This window comes from Bombina bombina, chromosome 4 (genome assembly GCF_027579735.1).
Source record: "Bombina bombina isolate aBomBom1 chromosome 4, aBomBom1.pri, whole genome shotgun sequence".
Classification (NCBI taxonomy): Eukaryota; Metazoa; Chordata; class Amphibia; order Anura; family Bombinatoridae; genus Bombina; species Bombina bombina.
Genome location: NC_069502.1, coordinates 714,684,158 through 714,700,175, shown reverse-complemented (window position 1 = coordinate 714,700,175; position 16,018 = coordinate 714,684,158).

The following is a 16,018-nucleotide window of genomic DNA, read 5'->3' as shown; positions in this document are numbered from 1 at the left end:
AAGCTTCTGCCATTTCTTTGGCATCTTGGTTGAAATCTTTAATTCATCATGCCTATATTGAGTCGGGTAAAACTCCGCCTCAGAGGATTACAGCTCATTCTACTAGGTCAGTTTCTACTTCCTGGGCGTTTAGGAATGAAGCTTCGGTTGATCAGATTTGCAAAGCAGCAACTTGGTCTTCTTTGCATACTTTCACTAAATTCTACCATTTTGATGTGTTTTCTTCTTCTGAAGCAGTTTTTGGTAGAAAAGTACTTCAGGCAGCTGTTTCAGTTTGAATCTTCTGCTTATGTTTTCATTTAAACTTTATTTTGGGTGTGGATTATTTTCAGCAGGAATTGGCTGTCTTTATTTTATCCCTCCCTCTCTAGTGACTCTTGCGTGGAAAGATCCACATCTTGGGTAGTCATTATCCCATACGTCACTAGCTCATGGACTCTTGCTAATTACATGAAAGAAAACATAATTTATGTAAGAACTTACCTGATAAATTCATTTCTTTCATATTAGCAAGAGTCCATGAGGCCCACCCTTTTTTGTGGTGGTTATGATTTTTTTGTATAAAGCACAATTATTCCAATTCCTTATTTTTTATGCTTTCGCACTTTTTTCTTATCACCCCACTTCTTGGCTATTCGTTAAACTGATTTGTGGGTGTGGTGAGGGGTGTATTTATAGGCATTTTGAGGTTTGGGAAACTTTGCCCCTCCTGGTAGGAATGTATATCCCATACGTCACTAGCTCATGGACTCTTGCTAATATGAAATAAATGAATTTATCAGGTAAGTTCTTACATAAATTATGTTTTTTATCCCAAAACTTTTATTTGCCCTCCATTGTGCAAATAGTTTTTTAACCTATGTGTTAGGACTATATACAATAGCAACATTTAATACTATTGCTTTGTGAATAGGTATATGCTATATCTTATTAAATGTTCTAAGACATGATCTGTCAGTAAAATAAAGTGGGGTTTTTTTTACACATTGTGTATTTCTAGTTTATATTTGCTGTATACAGCGCTGTTTATATACTCTCATACAACCTTTCTTGTTTCTAAAAACAGCTGCAGTTCAGCCCTTAATCAAGTGATTAGATACCTAGTATATACTAGTGGCATAAATTTATTTTAGTTGATTGCAACTAAGTAACTAAAATATACATTTCTCAGTGTGTGGCGCTCTCCTTTTTCAACCACAATTCTATTATGAAGAGTAAAAGCAGGAATGATTCAGCCCTCTGTGGCAAAAGGAATGTAGTGTTAGGACCAGTCGAATTGGGGCCCCTTGTAAGTGGTGACTGGCTAAGCAAAATATGGCCATATTGTGTGATTAAGTTCCCAATATTATTTAAAAAATAATAGTTGTCTCTTGATGTATTTGCAGGCAATTTTTTGCAGCAGTTAAAAAATATGTTGTGCTTTTGAAAATGGATGTGCGCTGATACCTCTTTGTTTGTGTAATTACTGGGTCATATTGGCAGCACTCCCAGATGTGGATTTAAACTTTTTGTAAGGTGTGCTAAAAAAACAAATTTTGTATTTGTATTTAACATTACCAGGGAGACTGACCATCTCCAATTGGTTTAAGCACCCCACCCAAGCTCAGGTGTGCTCATAACAGTGTAATAGAGTTGTGAATAAAAAGCCAGGGAGTCTCATTCTATTATGAAGAGTAAAAGCAGGAATGATTCAGCCCTCTGTGGCAAAAGGACTGTAGTGTTAGGACCAGTCAAATTGGGGCACCTTGTAAGTGGTGACTGGCTAAGCAAAATATGGCCATATTGTGTGACTAAGTTCCCAATATTATTTAAAAAAGAATAGTTGTCTCTTGATGTATTTGCAGGCAATTTTTTGCAGCAGTTAAAAAATATGTTGTGCTTTTGAAAATGGATGTGCGCTGATACCTCTTTGTTTGTATGTATATATATATATATATATTTATTTATTTTTTCAAGAGTACAATTATTATTTTTTATCTGTGTTGGTTATAAATCAGGACATTTTAGAATACATTGCAGTTTTGTTTTTTGGGGGTTTTTTTTGCAGATAATTGGCTTTTCATGTGCAGAAAAAAACTTTTCATTTTGTATTTAAAATTGTGGGGCATGTTACTGTACGCCAGTGCTTAGTATTTACCCAGTGATTTGATCGCAGACAAACCAAGTTGTCTATGACAGCTCAAATGGTCTTGTGTGTATTGTTCACAACAAGTAGAAAATAGAACAAAAATAGAACATAAGGAGGAAATGGATAGAAATTTTGTGAGGAACACGGAATTAAAATATAAAAGGCTCTGTGGCATGAGATCTGTATGAAGGGAAGTGGTAGTACACAAAGTACAGAGGTTTGTTATGTAAAAGACAAATTGAAAAGTTTTAATACAAAAAAATAATAACCTGAAAGTAAAAGTAATGAAGCAGACTTAGGGGCCGACTACAATTCTTTATAAAAACAGAAAAATCAACATAAAAAAAAAAGTCTATGAGTATTTATAAAGATGCTGTCATGGATACCGGGCTGCAGGGGTTAAACCTCTACCCCCTACCACCTACCCCCTTTGTTTATCTCCCTGGATTTGAACGATTGGGAGCATCCGCGATCTCCCAGACCTTCCCTTTGTTGTATTTTTGTGTTTGGACCTTATCTTGGAAGAGCTGGTCTCTGACCGACCCATCCCTCTCCAGCCGGCCCGGCCCACCGGTCGGCCACAACAGTTGAGATTCCTGGTGTCCTCTAACCCAGGTCCCTCCAGCAGCCCCTTGCCCCAGAGCTCCGCTCTTTTGGGGATAGATCCCCCGTGAGGAGGGCAAGAGGCAGGGTGATTGCTGGAAGGGAGCTCCCTTGGAAACCGGGGTTCCGGACCCCCCTCTACAACCCCCACTCCCCAGTGGCCTTCCCGGTATATGTTTAATCACCCATAGCTCTGGCCTCCAGCCATGGATCATGTTGCTTTTTGGACTGTAGCAGCTGGGACGAACGAGCTAAAGAACTTACTGCAAGCTAGAGGAAGAGTAGCTGGCAGCAAGACAAAGGCGGTGCTCGTAGCCAAGCTGATGGAGGATGATCGGGCTAACGAGCCGGCTGGTGGGATAACGGCCAAGGCAGTAGGCGGCCCAATACCAGCTCAACCACAGGGACCACAGATTCTGGGTAAGGAGCACATCCTTGCTGGCTAAGGACGCACACTGGCTGAATTTCAGAGGACTCCAGAGACAAGAGGGGCAGCCATATACCAAGTGGGCACACTGATTAGCCCGGTCTTTAGATTCTTGGATCACTGGTTGCCACATAACCACCCTGGACAAAGCGGTGCAGCTCATACTTTTGAAGCAATTCTATAACCGCACCCCGGCTGAGATAAGGGACTGGGTTAAGGACAAATGACCCACAACAGCCGCCCTGGCTGATCAGTATGTGGATGCCTGGTGCCAGACTGCCCCAGAACCCCAGCCAGCACCCTGCTCCACCTCAACACCTGCTCATCTCCCAGCAGTTCCCTTGCCACCCCAGGCTTGATTAACCCATTTCCCCGGCCGGACCAATAGTCCTCGGGGGTGATATGCCTATGGGCGACCAGGACACACCCAGGACCCAAGAACCCCTCCGGCACAGCCACCAAGAAACCCCCCTCTGGCACAGTGGGTAAGAGCTCTGGCTGGGAGCTATCAAGCTGCAGTCCACTGTCTGTATTCAGAGGGCCCAGCCCACTATGGTGACTGGGCCGAGGAAGAAGTTGGGGTTTTGCAGGAGGTACACACAGCAACTGGAGATAACCACAAGCACTATCGACAGAACGTATGGGTCAATGGCCATGCGGCCCAGGGATCACTTTGATCCAGCCCTGCTTAGCCCCTGCCTCTAGTTACACCAGGAGGATCCTTGCCGTTCGAGTGGCTGAAGGTGCTGTATTACAGATCCCCATGGCACAGGTGCACCTGAATTGGGGTGCCGGCTTCCGTACTGTAGAGGTGGGTATAATGCCCCAGCTACCTGCCGAGGTCCTGTTGGGGAATGACTCCCCAGATACCTGCCCCGTAACCACCCGCTAGCAGGCCAGATGCCAAGCCACTGCTCCGGTTCTGGGGACCCAGGTAAGACCCTTGCCCTGGCTCCTACCCTACCCCCCGACCAACTCTCCTGGGCATCCCCTACTGACTTCACCTAGGAGACCCGTAGGGACCCGTCTCTAGCTCCTTACCATGACCGAGTAGGGACTGACCCCCAGGCCCCCCCGGGGAGGAATGGTTTCACTGGGAGAAAGGGGTCCTATACCAGATCTCCAAGAGGAGAAAAGGACCAGTGCCCATATCGCCAGCTGGTAGTACCAAAGAAGTTTCGGTCTGACCTGCTCTGGATAGGGCATGACATTCCCCTGCCTAGCAGGACACCTGGGAAAAGCCAGAACCCACCACTGACTAACTAGGACTTTCTTTTGGCCAGGAATTACAGTGGACATTAAGAACTACTGCAGTCCTGCGAAGTGTGTCAGAGAGTAGAAAAGAAAGGGGACTGCTCTAAAGCCTCCCTGCACCCCCTCCCCATTATTGAAGAACCCTTTACTTAAGTTGCTGTTGATATCATTAGTCCCTTGGCTCGACCCAGTCCCACCAGGAAGAAATACATCCTTACAGTGGTCGACTATGCCACTCGATACCCGGATGCAATCCCTTTGGCTAATATCCAGGCGGAGACAGTGGCAGATGCAATGCTCCGGATATTTACCAGGGTAGGCTTCCCCCCAGGAAGTGATCTCCTACCAGGGAACCCAGTTCACTGCGGAATTGACGTGACAGCTATGGGACCTGTGCGGGGTCAAACCCCTGTATTGCATTCCATACCACCCACAAACTAATGGGTTATGTGAGAGGTTTAACGGGACCCTAAAGTAGTTGCTTAGGAGGTTCTCGGCCTCTCACAAGGACTGGGAATGATACCTGCCACACCTCCTGTTTGCATACAGGGAGGTGTCCCAGGAATCCATTTGGTTCTCCCCTTTTGAACTGTTGTATGGCCAGAAAATAAGAGGACCCCTAGACTTGTTGAGAGCCCATTGGGAGGTGGTACGACCAGAATGCCCGCAACCGGACCCCTGACAGTAGGGCAGTAGGTCCTAGCCCTGAAGCCTGTCAAAATGGATATGTTACAGGCTTCTTGGCAAGGACCCTAACGAGTAATGGAACAGGTGAATGACACCACCTACCTGGTGGCCAAATGTTCAGATGAGCGGGTCTGCCGGACCTTCCATGCCAACATGCTCAAGGCCTACTTAGAAAGGGCAGGGGATGTGGCCGCCCTCTGTGCTCCAGCTGTGGAAGACTGAGAGTCTCCCTATGCCAGAGCTCCCCAGTCAAAGTTATCTTCCCCAAGGAATAGCCGACATAACTCTGGATATGAGGTTAGGGGCTAGCCAGAGGAGGCAGATCCAACAAGTACTGGAAGACAGGCAAGAGATGTTCTCCACTGTCCCTGGGTACACCACCGTGGCAGTACACCGAGTGGAGACCCCGGGACAGGCGCCCCTATGACAGGCATCATACTGGGTTCCTGAGGCAGTCCCCGGTGGTGCTGGTGCCCAAGCGATATGGGGCCATTCGGGTCTGCATACATTACCACAGGCTTAATGAGAGGACTATGACCGATGCCTACCCCATGCCCCGGGTTGATGATCTCTTGGACAGAATCTCTTGCGGCCACTTTCTCACCACCCTCAACCTCTGCAAGGGATACTGGCAGATCCCTTTAGACCCAGAGTCAGTCCCTAAGTCAGCCTTCATCACCCCCTTCAGCCTCTACCAGTTCAAGGTCATGCCTTTTGGAGAAGAACGCTCCGGACACCTTTCAGAGGATGGTGGATCGCCTCCTAGATGGTCTCCAGGACTATTCATGTGTATACCTGGATGACATCGCCATCTATAGCGACACCTGGGGGGACCATTTGGTCTACCTGGAGGTCATCCTAGATCACATCAGGGCTGCCGGGCTGACCTTAAAACCTGACAAGTGCACCATTGGACGCTCAGAGGTCCAGTATCTGGGCTACAGGGTAGGCTGTGGGAAGCAGTGACCAGAACCGGTCAAAGTTGAGGCTGTGGTCAACTGGCCCACTCCCAAAATCAAGACCCAAGTTCTAGCCTTCCTAGGGACTGCAGGGTACTATAGAAAATTTGTCCCTAACTATAGTGCCCTGGCCAAACCCCTGACCAACCTGACCCGCAAACGGCTCCTCCCAAAAGTCCTGTGGTCCCCAGAGTGTGAAACTGCCTCCAGAGCCATAAGTCTGCCTTAATCTATGCCCCTGTCTTGGCTGCTCCTGCTCCAACCAAACGTTTTTGTGTCCACACAGTTGCCTCCATGTTCGGGTTAGGAGCAGTGTTAAGCCAGAAAGATGATGAAGGGCAAGATCACCTGGTAGCCTACCTCAGCAGGAAGCTGTTACCCAGGGAAGTAGGCTATGTGGCAGAGGAGAAAGAGTGTCTGGCCTTGGTATGGGCCCTGAAGAAGCCACAGCCCTACCTCTATAAGTGGCCCTTCACTGTCCTCACAGACCGCAATCCCCTTGTGTGGCTTAACTGAGTGTCCGGGGAAAAATGATATGGTGGAGTTTAGCCCTGCAGCCCTTTAACTTTGACATTCAGTACAGGCTGGGAAAAAGCAATGGGAACGCTGATGGACTTTCCCGGCAGACTGACGTGGCATAAACTCCTCGGACAACCCCAGGCCGACCTGTGTGTGGATCTAGCCGGATCTGCCGAACTGGAAGGGGGGAGTTGTCACAGATACCGGGCTGCAGGGGTTAAACCTCTACCCCCCTACCACTTACCCCCTTTATGTTTCTCCCTGGATTTGAGCAATTGGGAGATTTCACAATCTCCCAGACCTTCCCTTTGTTGTATTTTTCTGTTTGGACCTCATCTTGGAAGAGCTGGTTTCTGACCGCCCCATTGCTCTCCGGCCGGCCAGGCCCATGGAAATACCGGTCGGCCACAACAGTTGAGATTCCCTGTGTCCTTTAACCCAAGTCGCTCCAGATGCCCCTTGCCCCGCTCTTTTGGGGATTGATCCCCCTTGAGGAGGGCAAGAGGAAGGGTGATTGCTGGAAGGGAGCTCCCTTGGGAACCAGGGGTTCCGGACCCCCCTCTACAACCCCCACTCCCCAGTGGCCTTCCTGGTGTATGTTTAATCATCCATAACTCCGACCCATTCACACCTGAGACCTTGTAACACTAACGAGTCACATGACACCGGGGAGGGAAAATGGCTAATTGGGCCCACTTTGGACATTTCCACTTAGGGGTATACATATATAATAAAATATTTACACAAATGTGAGGGGTGTACTCACTTTTGTGAGATACTGTAATTATATATATATTTATATATATACACACACACCTATATATAGTCATATGTATTACCAAAACACCTTAATGTGTGTGTGTGTATATATATATATATATATATATATATATATACACACACACACACATTTATTTAAGAATAAATAGAACATACAGTATTCTGCTATGTGAAGAACATTGAAATGTGAAAAATTCATATTTCATGTCGGGTTAGTGCACTTGGTTAAACATGATCGGGTTTGTGGGCGAGTAAAGGTGTTAGTTTTTTCCCACTTTTTGCGCTCAATGAAAGTCTTTGGTGGAATACATTAATACGTTAGTGATATTTGAAGTTGAACTTTTTGCGCACATCGGGTTAGAGCTTGTGTGCAAACTTTTTACTTTTAACTGGTAATATTAGCACAACCCGACGTTTTTTAAAAAGCCTCCATCTAGTGAAGATAACGCACAAGCAGGAGAAATAAATTGCACTCCATTTGTAATCTAGCACTTAGTTATATAAAGAGCAGTACTTGAATGTCTCTCACCAAACCAAGCAGTATCAATGTTTCTTCTCTGTGTTTACAATCCTTTATTTACATTTACTGAACCTTTTATGTTCTGCACACTCTATGCAGCATTCCTTACACTTTTCATATGGTCTCCCAGCTTTAGAACTGAAAATGATTCCTAATAACAAATTTGTAAAAAAAAAAAAAAAAAAAAAACAACACCCACAAAGTGGTAACTACAATACCATTATATTGTTACTTCCTCATACAGCTCACTATTTTTATTCTCTTCCTAGACTGCTGTACTCAGTTATCAGATATGGCTGGCAGTAATACTACTAGCTGTAGACAGTCTACTGCACACAGGAAAGAAGGAAACCGTTTCTGATTTTACGTGTGTCAGAAATAAAATGCAGCTGAAACTTACACTGCTTCCTGAACAGTGGGAACAGACGAAGAAGTGAAAGTCTCGGTTGCCAAGGAAACCCTGAAGAGAACGTCCTCATTTCTGCCAGTGTTAGACAGAAGCCATACCTCCCAACATATCAAAATTCAAAAGAGGGACAGCCCCTGCGGCAAAAGTTTGATATGTGGTGGGCAGGGGTGGGGCTTAAAAAAAAATCATAAGACCTAAGTAATATAAATAAAATTCTAAATAAAGTCATATATTTTAAAACTGCTCTCTGCTTTCCCATTAATATTCTAGATTCTGGCCTTTAAAGTCAGCACAAATGAACAGTAACACAAACTACACATATACATGTACACACACTCAAATACACAGAAACACACACTACATAGCATACACTTACACATAGAGATAAACACACACACACACTCTACATAGCATACACTTATACATGCAGATAAACACACACACTTATACATACTGATACACACACTACATCATATATGGGTATCTGTAATTAATTGTATGGGGTCCTGGGGTTAGCAAGCACATTAGCTGGCAGACCTTCGTTAACCTGGTGTTAGCGCTGCTCATCGTATAAAACTGAAGGCATACTAGTATTATCACCAGGGGTTAGACGTCAACACTACCAGACAGAGGTTAGAGGTCACCATTACCTGAGGTCAGAGGGTATACAGCCTTCTTACTCCTGCTTAACCCACACACCATTCCTTTTCCACAGGGAATCTAACAGGTATCTAACCCTGGGAGCGAAAAGCTGCTTCTGAGTATATGCCCAATAGAATTTATTTTTAAATGCATGGGGCAATGCGGGACAGATCCTTAAAATCGTGACTGTCCCACGAAATTCGGGACAGTTGGGGGGGTATGATTAATCTGTTCCTTTCTTTGTTAAGGCGTTAAACAACTTTAGCTGCAAAATGCTATATTCTTTATGCCATTCTTTTTTCAAATATTGTACTTTGTTTTATGACTGCAGCTGTCTCTCCATAATAGAACAAGTGGAAGTGGGGAGAACACAAAAAAAGTACAGTACCTTAAAAAAAAAAATTATGACTCAACTTCAACTTCATAGGAAAATATACATAAAGTACATACCATTGTTATATGGTTTTAAGTCAATTTTCAATTTAAAGTTCAAAAAACTAATTTGCATATTTGCAATACACAAAATTGAAAAAGGTGGAGAATTATCACTGTTCCCAAGTAGTGGAATATTTTTTTCTTACACTATTTAAAGTGATCATGAATAACAGCAAATGCACCAGCATTTTAAATACTGCAGCTGTTCAGTGTGTCAATGGGGCTTGTATAATTTGCATAATTTCAACAATTAACAAATTGAGTCATTAACAAATCATACAAGCACCTTAGGCTCTCTAAGAAAGTGCTATGTTTAAAATGCTGGTGCACGGTGCATACTTAAATACACATTGAAACAGCTATTTCTTTTGTTATAAGCATTTTGCGAATACATGTAATTACAAAAAGGCTTCCATTCAAAACTAAAAATCCTCCATGAGGATTCCAGTTTTAAGTCAGACAGTTTAGCATAGTAACAGAGATCAGGAGAATAGTGACCAATAAGGAGACACTTGGGTATGGTTGCAGAAAGTAAACAAACAGGGATAGGATAGTGTCCATAAACTGCTGACCAAATATTGTCCAAACTTCTTCTTGCTGGAGATAAGTTTATTACTCAATAAAAGATCTCCCCTCCAATGTTTGAGTGTCTTGCCCAGGCAATGACAATTACCTGTATATAACTATCATTTGTACACCCCTGAGTCTGATTCTGACTCATTTGAATTGAAAACAGAGCCTCAAATTTTTTAATATCAATCTAAAATCAAGTCTCCTTTGTAAAAAAATAAACACAAAAAAACGCAACTGCTCTTGTTTTCCTCTGATGACCAAGACAGATTTTCAGAGTTTTCTCATGAGTTGTATTGCTAACAATGTTATCTAAAATAAATAATGCAAAAAATTAAAAAAAAGTCCTTTGAAGTGAAGGTCAATCTTGGATGACTTCAGGGAATTATGGTCATTGGAAGGACTTGACCCATTCAACCAAGTCTCTCCTAAAAGACTCCTGGGGGTAGATTTAATAACAGGCGTGCAGACCTGATTCGATGTAGTGAATCAAGTCCGCTCGACGTCGCTAAATGGCGACAGCATACGCTCTCTGCATTTAACATTGCACAAGCATTTCTGGTGAAATACTTGTGCAATTCCGCCCCTGCTCAGCGGAGGCCAATCGGCCGCTAGCAGGGGCCGTCAATCATCACAATCATATTGTATCATGATGATTTTAGTCCGCCACCATGACCGCTGCTTCTTAACTTCTGTTTCAGGCTGACCTGAAACAATGGGGCTCCGAAGCAGCATCCACTGCTTCATAAATGGAGCCACTGGGCTCAAGGTTCCAAATTTTTACCTATCGGCATGGTCTCGCTGTTGTAGCTGGTGCACACAAAGGAACGTAGATCCATTTTCAGCTCAGCTTCAGCCTTATTAAATTGATCCATTTTACTTTGTACTAGCAAAAAATTAAGTCTCCAGTCTTATGAAATTCCAATTATCCCAACTTTAGTGTCTGGATAATCTAGATTTTATTAAAGCGAGATGAATATATTCCCTCCCTATTCATCCTTCTTTGATTAAGTAACATTCTTTATAACATGTTAATGAACAATATTTTATTCTTTACCAATACTGTATATGTCAAAGCCTTATTAATGGTCCTTTAAGTTTACTTTTACAGCAAGATCTCATCACTACAGAGGAAACTACAACCATATTCTGTTTTTATTTGTCTCTGTGTCTTTAATACAATCTAAATTATCCAGACATAGTAATCGGAATTGAATTTTTTTGTATTCTATCAACAATCTCAAAAGTGATATACTAGATAAATAGCCAGTAACAAAAGGTATATGTGTTCAGCCACCAACGAGCAGCTTTCTCCCAGTAGTGCATTGCTACTCCTGAGCCAGGTAGGTATGCCTTTCAACAAAGGATATCAAGAGAACAAAGTGCATTTCCTAAACAAAGCAAATTGAAGTATCAATGCTCTATATGTGTAATGAACGTTTAATTTTGACTTTGCAGTCCCTTTAAATCACTGAATGCAAGAACGTGAACAAAGTATTTCATAACACAAAAGAGTAAATGAGAAGTAATAAAATAACACGTAACAAAGTAATAAAGGGACATGGAAAACAGTGTAAAATAAACGTTCTTAAAGGAAAAGAGAAAGTAAACAGAAATGTGGAATAATAACAATTTGATAGGAGTCAACAGAACTGGTAACAAGAATAATTGAACATATTTTGAATAAATAAAATGTATTAAGGCATATAATGGAACCTTTGATTAAATTAAACAAATTAAGTCAACCCTGGCATTTGTTCCATAGCACTTTCTGGATTCTATATAATGTATCATTGTCTAGACGCTAAAAAAAGACGTGTATTGTGCCATTGGGGAAGGGGAATTTGACCCTGTGGAAGAGAAAAGGGCTTGCAGGATAAAGTGGGGTGATGACTGGATAGGGGAATTTAAGGCACAGAATGGAAGTGAGTGCTATTAGTTAGAAGTCTGCCTGCCCAGGGTGTGGAGGTTGAATATTTTATCACAGCATGGATTTCCTTGCCCTTGCAAATTTTGATCACCATGGTCATTTTTTCCTTACTGTTAGTATCTTCTTGGAAAAGTTTAGTGTAGCTCCTACAGGAATGGCAATCCATGGAGTGATATTATATGGTTACTTTCTGGGGACATTTGAGGGATATCACTCTAGAGGTTATACAATTGTCATGGTGAAAGTGGTGATGGACCAGCAGCTTTTTATTGATTATATAGATGTTTTATGTTATATTATATATATATATATATATATATATATATATATATATATATATATATATATATATATATATATATAGTGGGTTTGTTTATTTTGGCTTGAAACCTAGGTTGAGAGGGGATGACTGTAGACATTTTACTTAACACCTCAACTAGAAAACTAGGGCATCAATTACTATAAATAATAGATTTTCCAAAGTCATCCATGAATATATTAGCAACCCCGAAGAGTATTGTTAGTGCTCCTCATAATACAATTTGAAATAATAAAAAACATTAGACTGAAAATTAAACCCCTCATTAAATGTGCAAAAGGACATTAAAGTATTTTTATTTATTTATGCATCATAATTAAATCACAGCATTGAAAATAATCTGCAAACTAAATTTAAATTTTAAAGGCTTCTATATATTTACTACAAAGGATAAATTATTACAAAGGATTGGGGAGATGAGTTAGCTTTATTAAATCAGCTTCAAATAATACCATAAGAAATAGTGAAATTGGAGATTTTGATAATGTGAAGCAGGAGGGTCAGACAGATATGTTAGTGTATTTGACCAGTAACTACTTACATTAGTACAAGAGTTTATTTATATTTGGCCTCTGACAGGGGTTTATCCTAGGACTTATCCAGGGGTTTATCCATTTATTAATTTATTTACTTTGTATGCACATAATGGATTAAACACGCTATTCTGACATTCCTTTGACCAAAATACCCAAAGAGGGATACACCTTTGTAGACCCCACCCCTTAAATAAGCACAAAAACACACATTTTGGCAAAAAGCCAGGCATGGTCATGTTTTATAACTTTTTGAACAATCAAAACTCTAAACACTTTAGAGAAAAACTCCAACTTGTGGCAGCAACTGAGCTCCTTAACCTACTCCAAACCTTGCCAGGTCAGCGGCTCACCAAACATCTTGCAGGGCCCTGCTATACTTAGGCAGACGCCCTAGGAATATGCTGTCCTTCGTGGAGGAGCACACCATTCTCCAACCTGAGGTATCTTGCTCCTCCCATTAACCCGGCCAGTAATCTCTCCGGGTTCTGCCCCCTGATTTGGGCCGCGACCCCCACAAAGTTAGAAGGTGAATTACAATCCAATCCAAAAGAGACCCCATTAGTGCCAGCCTTTCAACATGCACACCCAGGGGCAGTGAAAAACTTAAAGTCTTGGACTTATAAGATTTAGCTCAACTAAACATGGTCCACTTCCACCAGAGTTCCTAAGGGAACTCTATGGGAGCCATAACAGCTCAGTGCCATCACCTTTACCTGTAAAAAAAATGAAATAATTGGGAGGGATGGGAAGAAAAATTACCAGGAGCAACAACTAAGAGGAGGAAGGAAGAGCATGCAATCTCTTATAAAAAGTAAGCTACACTCGCTCACCACACTGCAACACTGTTGCCACTACACTCCTTCTAGAAGGGACTTATCCCTTAAGACTTTACACTAACACTAGGTTACTTTCACTTGAATTTTTAACAATGCAATACCTGCCTGCTGATTTATTAATCTATGCCCTTATAAACAGATGACTATAACATTCCTTTAAATTATAATTCCATGACAATTCATAAAAGGTGTACAACAAAAATTGGAGGGTGTTTCCAGGCAGCATAATGACAGGTTGCAATTTTGGTTGCAACTTATATACCACTGATAGTTTGCTGATTAGCAGACAAATTTAGTCATCTAACCTCAATGCCAGTACAGATTAATTTGGCAGGCACAACTTGGTATTTTTTCTTCATTGAGGTTTATACTTGCCGTCTGGTTTGGGACATTGAGGTCTAAGGTAGACAATAAATGTATAGGCCTTAAACAGCCCCCAGTACACTGGGTAGGCAGTGTAATATCACTGATAAACTTTGTGTTCTAACCTTCAAGATTCCACATGGAAATATGGAGGAAAAAATTCTTTAGGCCTCAAATGAAATACTGCTTAAATGCCTATTTACATTTGAAGAGATATTAAGTATAGTGCTGGTGAACTTGTCAATCCTACTTTCCTATAAGTGTGTCCTGATAAGCCTCTTGTACCCTAAATGGAGCCACTATCAGATGTCTTTGCCAAGATCCATCTGACTGTAGTTAAGACTGTTTTGATGGCTCCTGAGTATATTGCAGTTGCGGTGAAAAACAAGATGCAGGGTAGACAGACTTGGGCTATATGTGATTACTACTGACAGAGAGCTACAGCAGGTTTAGTATATATCTGGTGCTGAACTCAATCTTGAATCATTGTGGGAGAGTAATTATGGTAAAGACTCTCCTTCATTGTCATTGCGTGCCACATGCTGCACTCTTGTGTGTGATCTACCAACGTATCCAATATAGCTGGTCCTAGAAGTCGTTTTTTTGAGGGGATAGCAAAGTAAATTTCCATGGTGGTCTGTACCTTCTTATAGTGAGTGTCTTACAAACAGTGCTGAACTGAGATTTAGCTATTCTCTCCACTTTCTGGCTACATTGGAGCTTTGCTGCTTTAAATGTTGCCCACTGAAAATAGACTCTTTCATGAAGGTAAGGGTTAAAAGCGTTATGGACACAATCCTAGTGGGTATAAAACCTACATCTGCATTGGGACTCTTAACTTCTGCTACTGCTAGCATTATTAATCTTCTTTTGGATGATTATTTATGATAACTACAGTTTAATTACCTTTCCTGGCACTCTTATACTGTTAGATAGTTAACCCACATAAGTATTTATCAGCTATCTCTATATAACCAGTATTCATGCTATGGCTCATGCATCACTCAGCATTTTACAAATGAGCCATTATAAATTTCTAAGATCTGACCTGTATATACCTGTTATATTGTCATGTCACCTGTTATATTGTCATGTGTAACATTTTATTTGAACAAGCTTCAGATAGTAATCATGGCATAAATTAATACAGAAGAAATTTCCCAGTCAATACATATCATCTGCTGTGACGGATGGAAAAACAACTCTTGTCCGCAAAAAGGTATAAGAGTCAACAGCCCACTGAGCCCACAGAGGTGGTCAATAAACAGCAGCCATAAGGTGTTGAAAGGGCATCTTCAATCAAACACACACAGAGACCCCATATAATGAAATACAGTCCAGCATCCACATATAGCAGAGTAAGGAGTATGAGACTCACCCTTCTGCCGTAAGCACCAGTATCGCTTCCCCTGTGTCAAGTTCCTAGGAGGTAAATGGCTATGGCATGTGAAAACAAACAACTCACATGAACAGCGTACCATCTCCAATGCTTGTGTTCTGGGTCTGAAGCGTGACGTCAGCGGGGGTGTGTGTGGGATGACGAGTGCCAATTGGCCAACCGGCCCCCTCGATCCTTCAGCTGCGCTTCTCTCAGCTGTATTCACTGACTTTGCCGCTGCGGTAATAGAGTGTGGAGGCACACAAGAGGAAATTCTGGGAATGAAGGGATTCCTTGTAGTCCCAAATGTACATAAAACAAAAGAGATGCAGAGTTCCTCAATTAAGTTAAAAATCCGTAAACTTTATTCAATAAGGATAAAATTCATAACACCTAAATACAAGACAAATAAAACCAAAAGGGCTTGACTAGTTTTGGCTTACGGCCACAAGCCGAAACTAGTCAAGCCCTTTTGGTTTTATTTGTCTTGTATTTAGGTGTTATGGATTTTATCCTTATTGAATAAAGTTTACGGAATTTTTACTTATTTGAGGAACTCTGCATCTCTTTTGTTTTCTAATCATGGCATAGTTTCTACTTCTTTATATTGAGAATGCTATTTGAGGCCCAATTAGGTAAATTTCCCTCTTGATATAGTATTATGCCAGTTTATTATATATTTTAGTTTACTTTTTATACTGGGTTTTGTATTTCCAACATAAG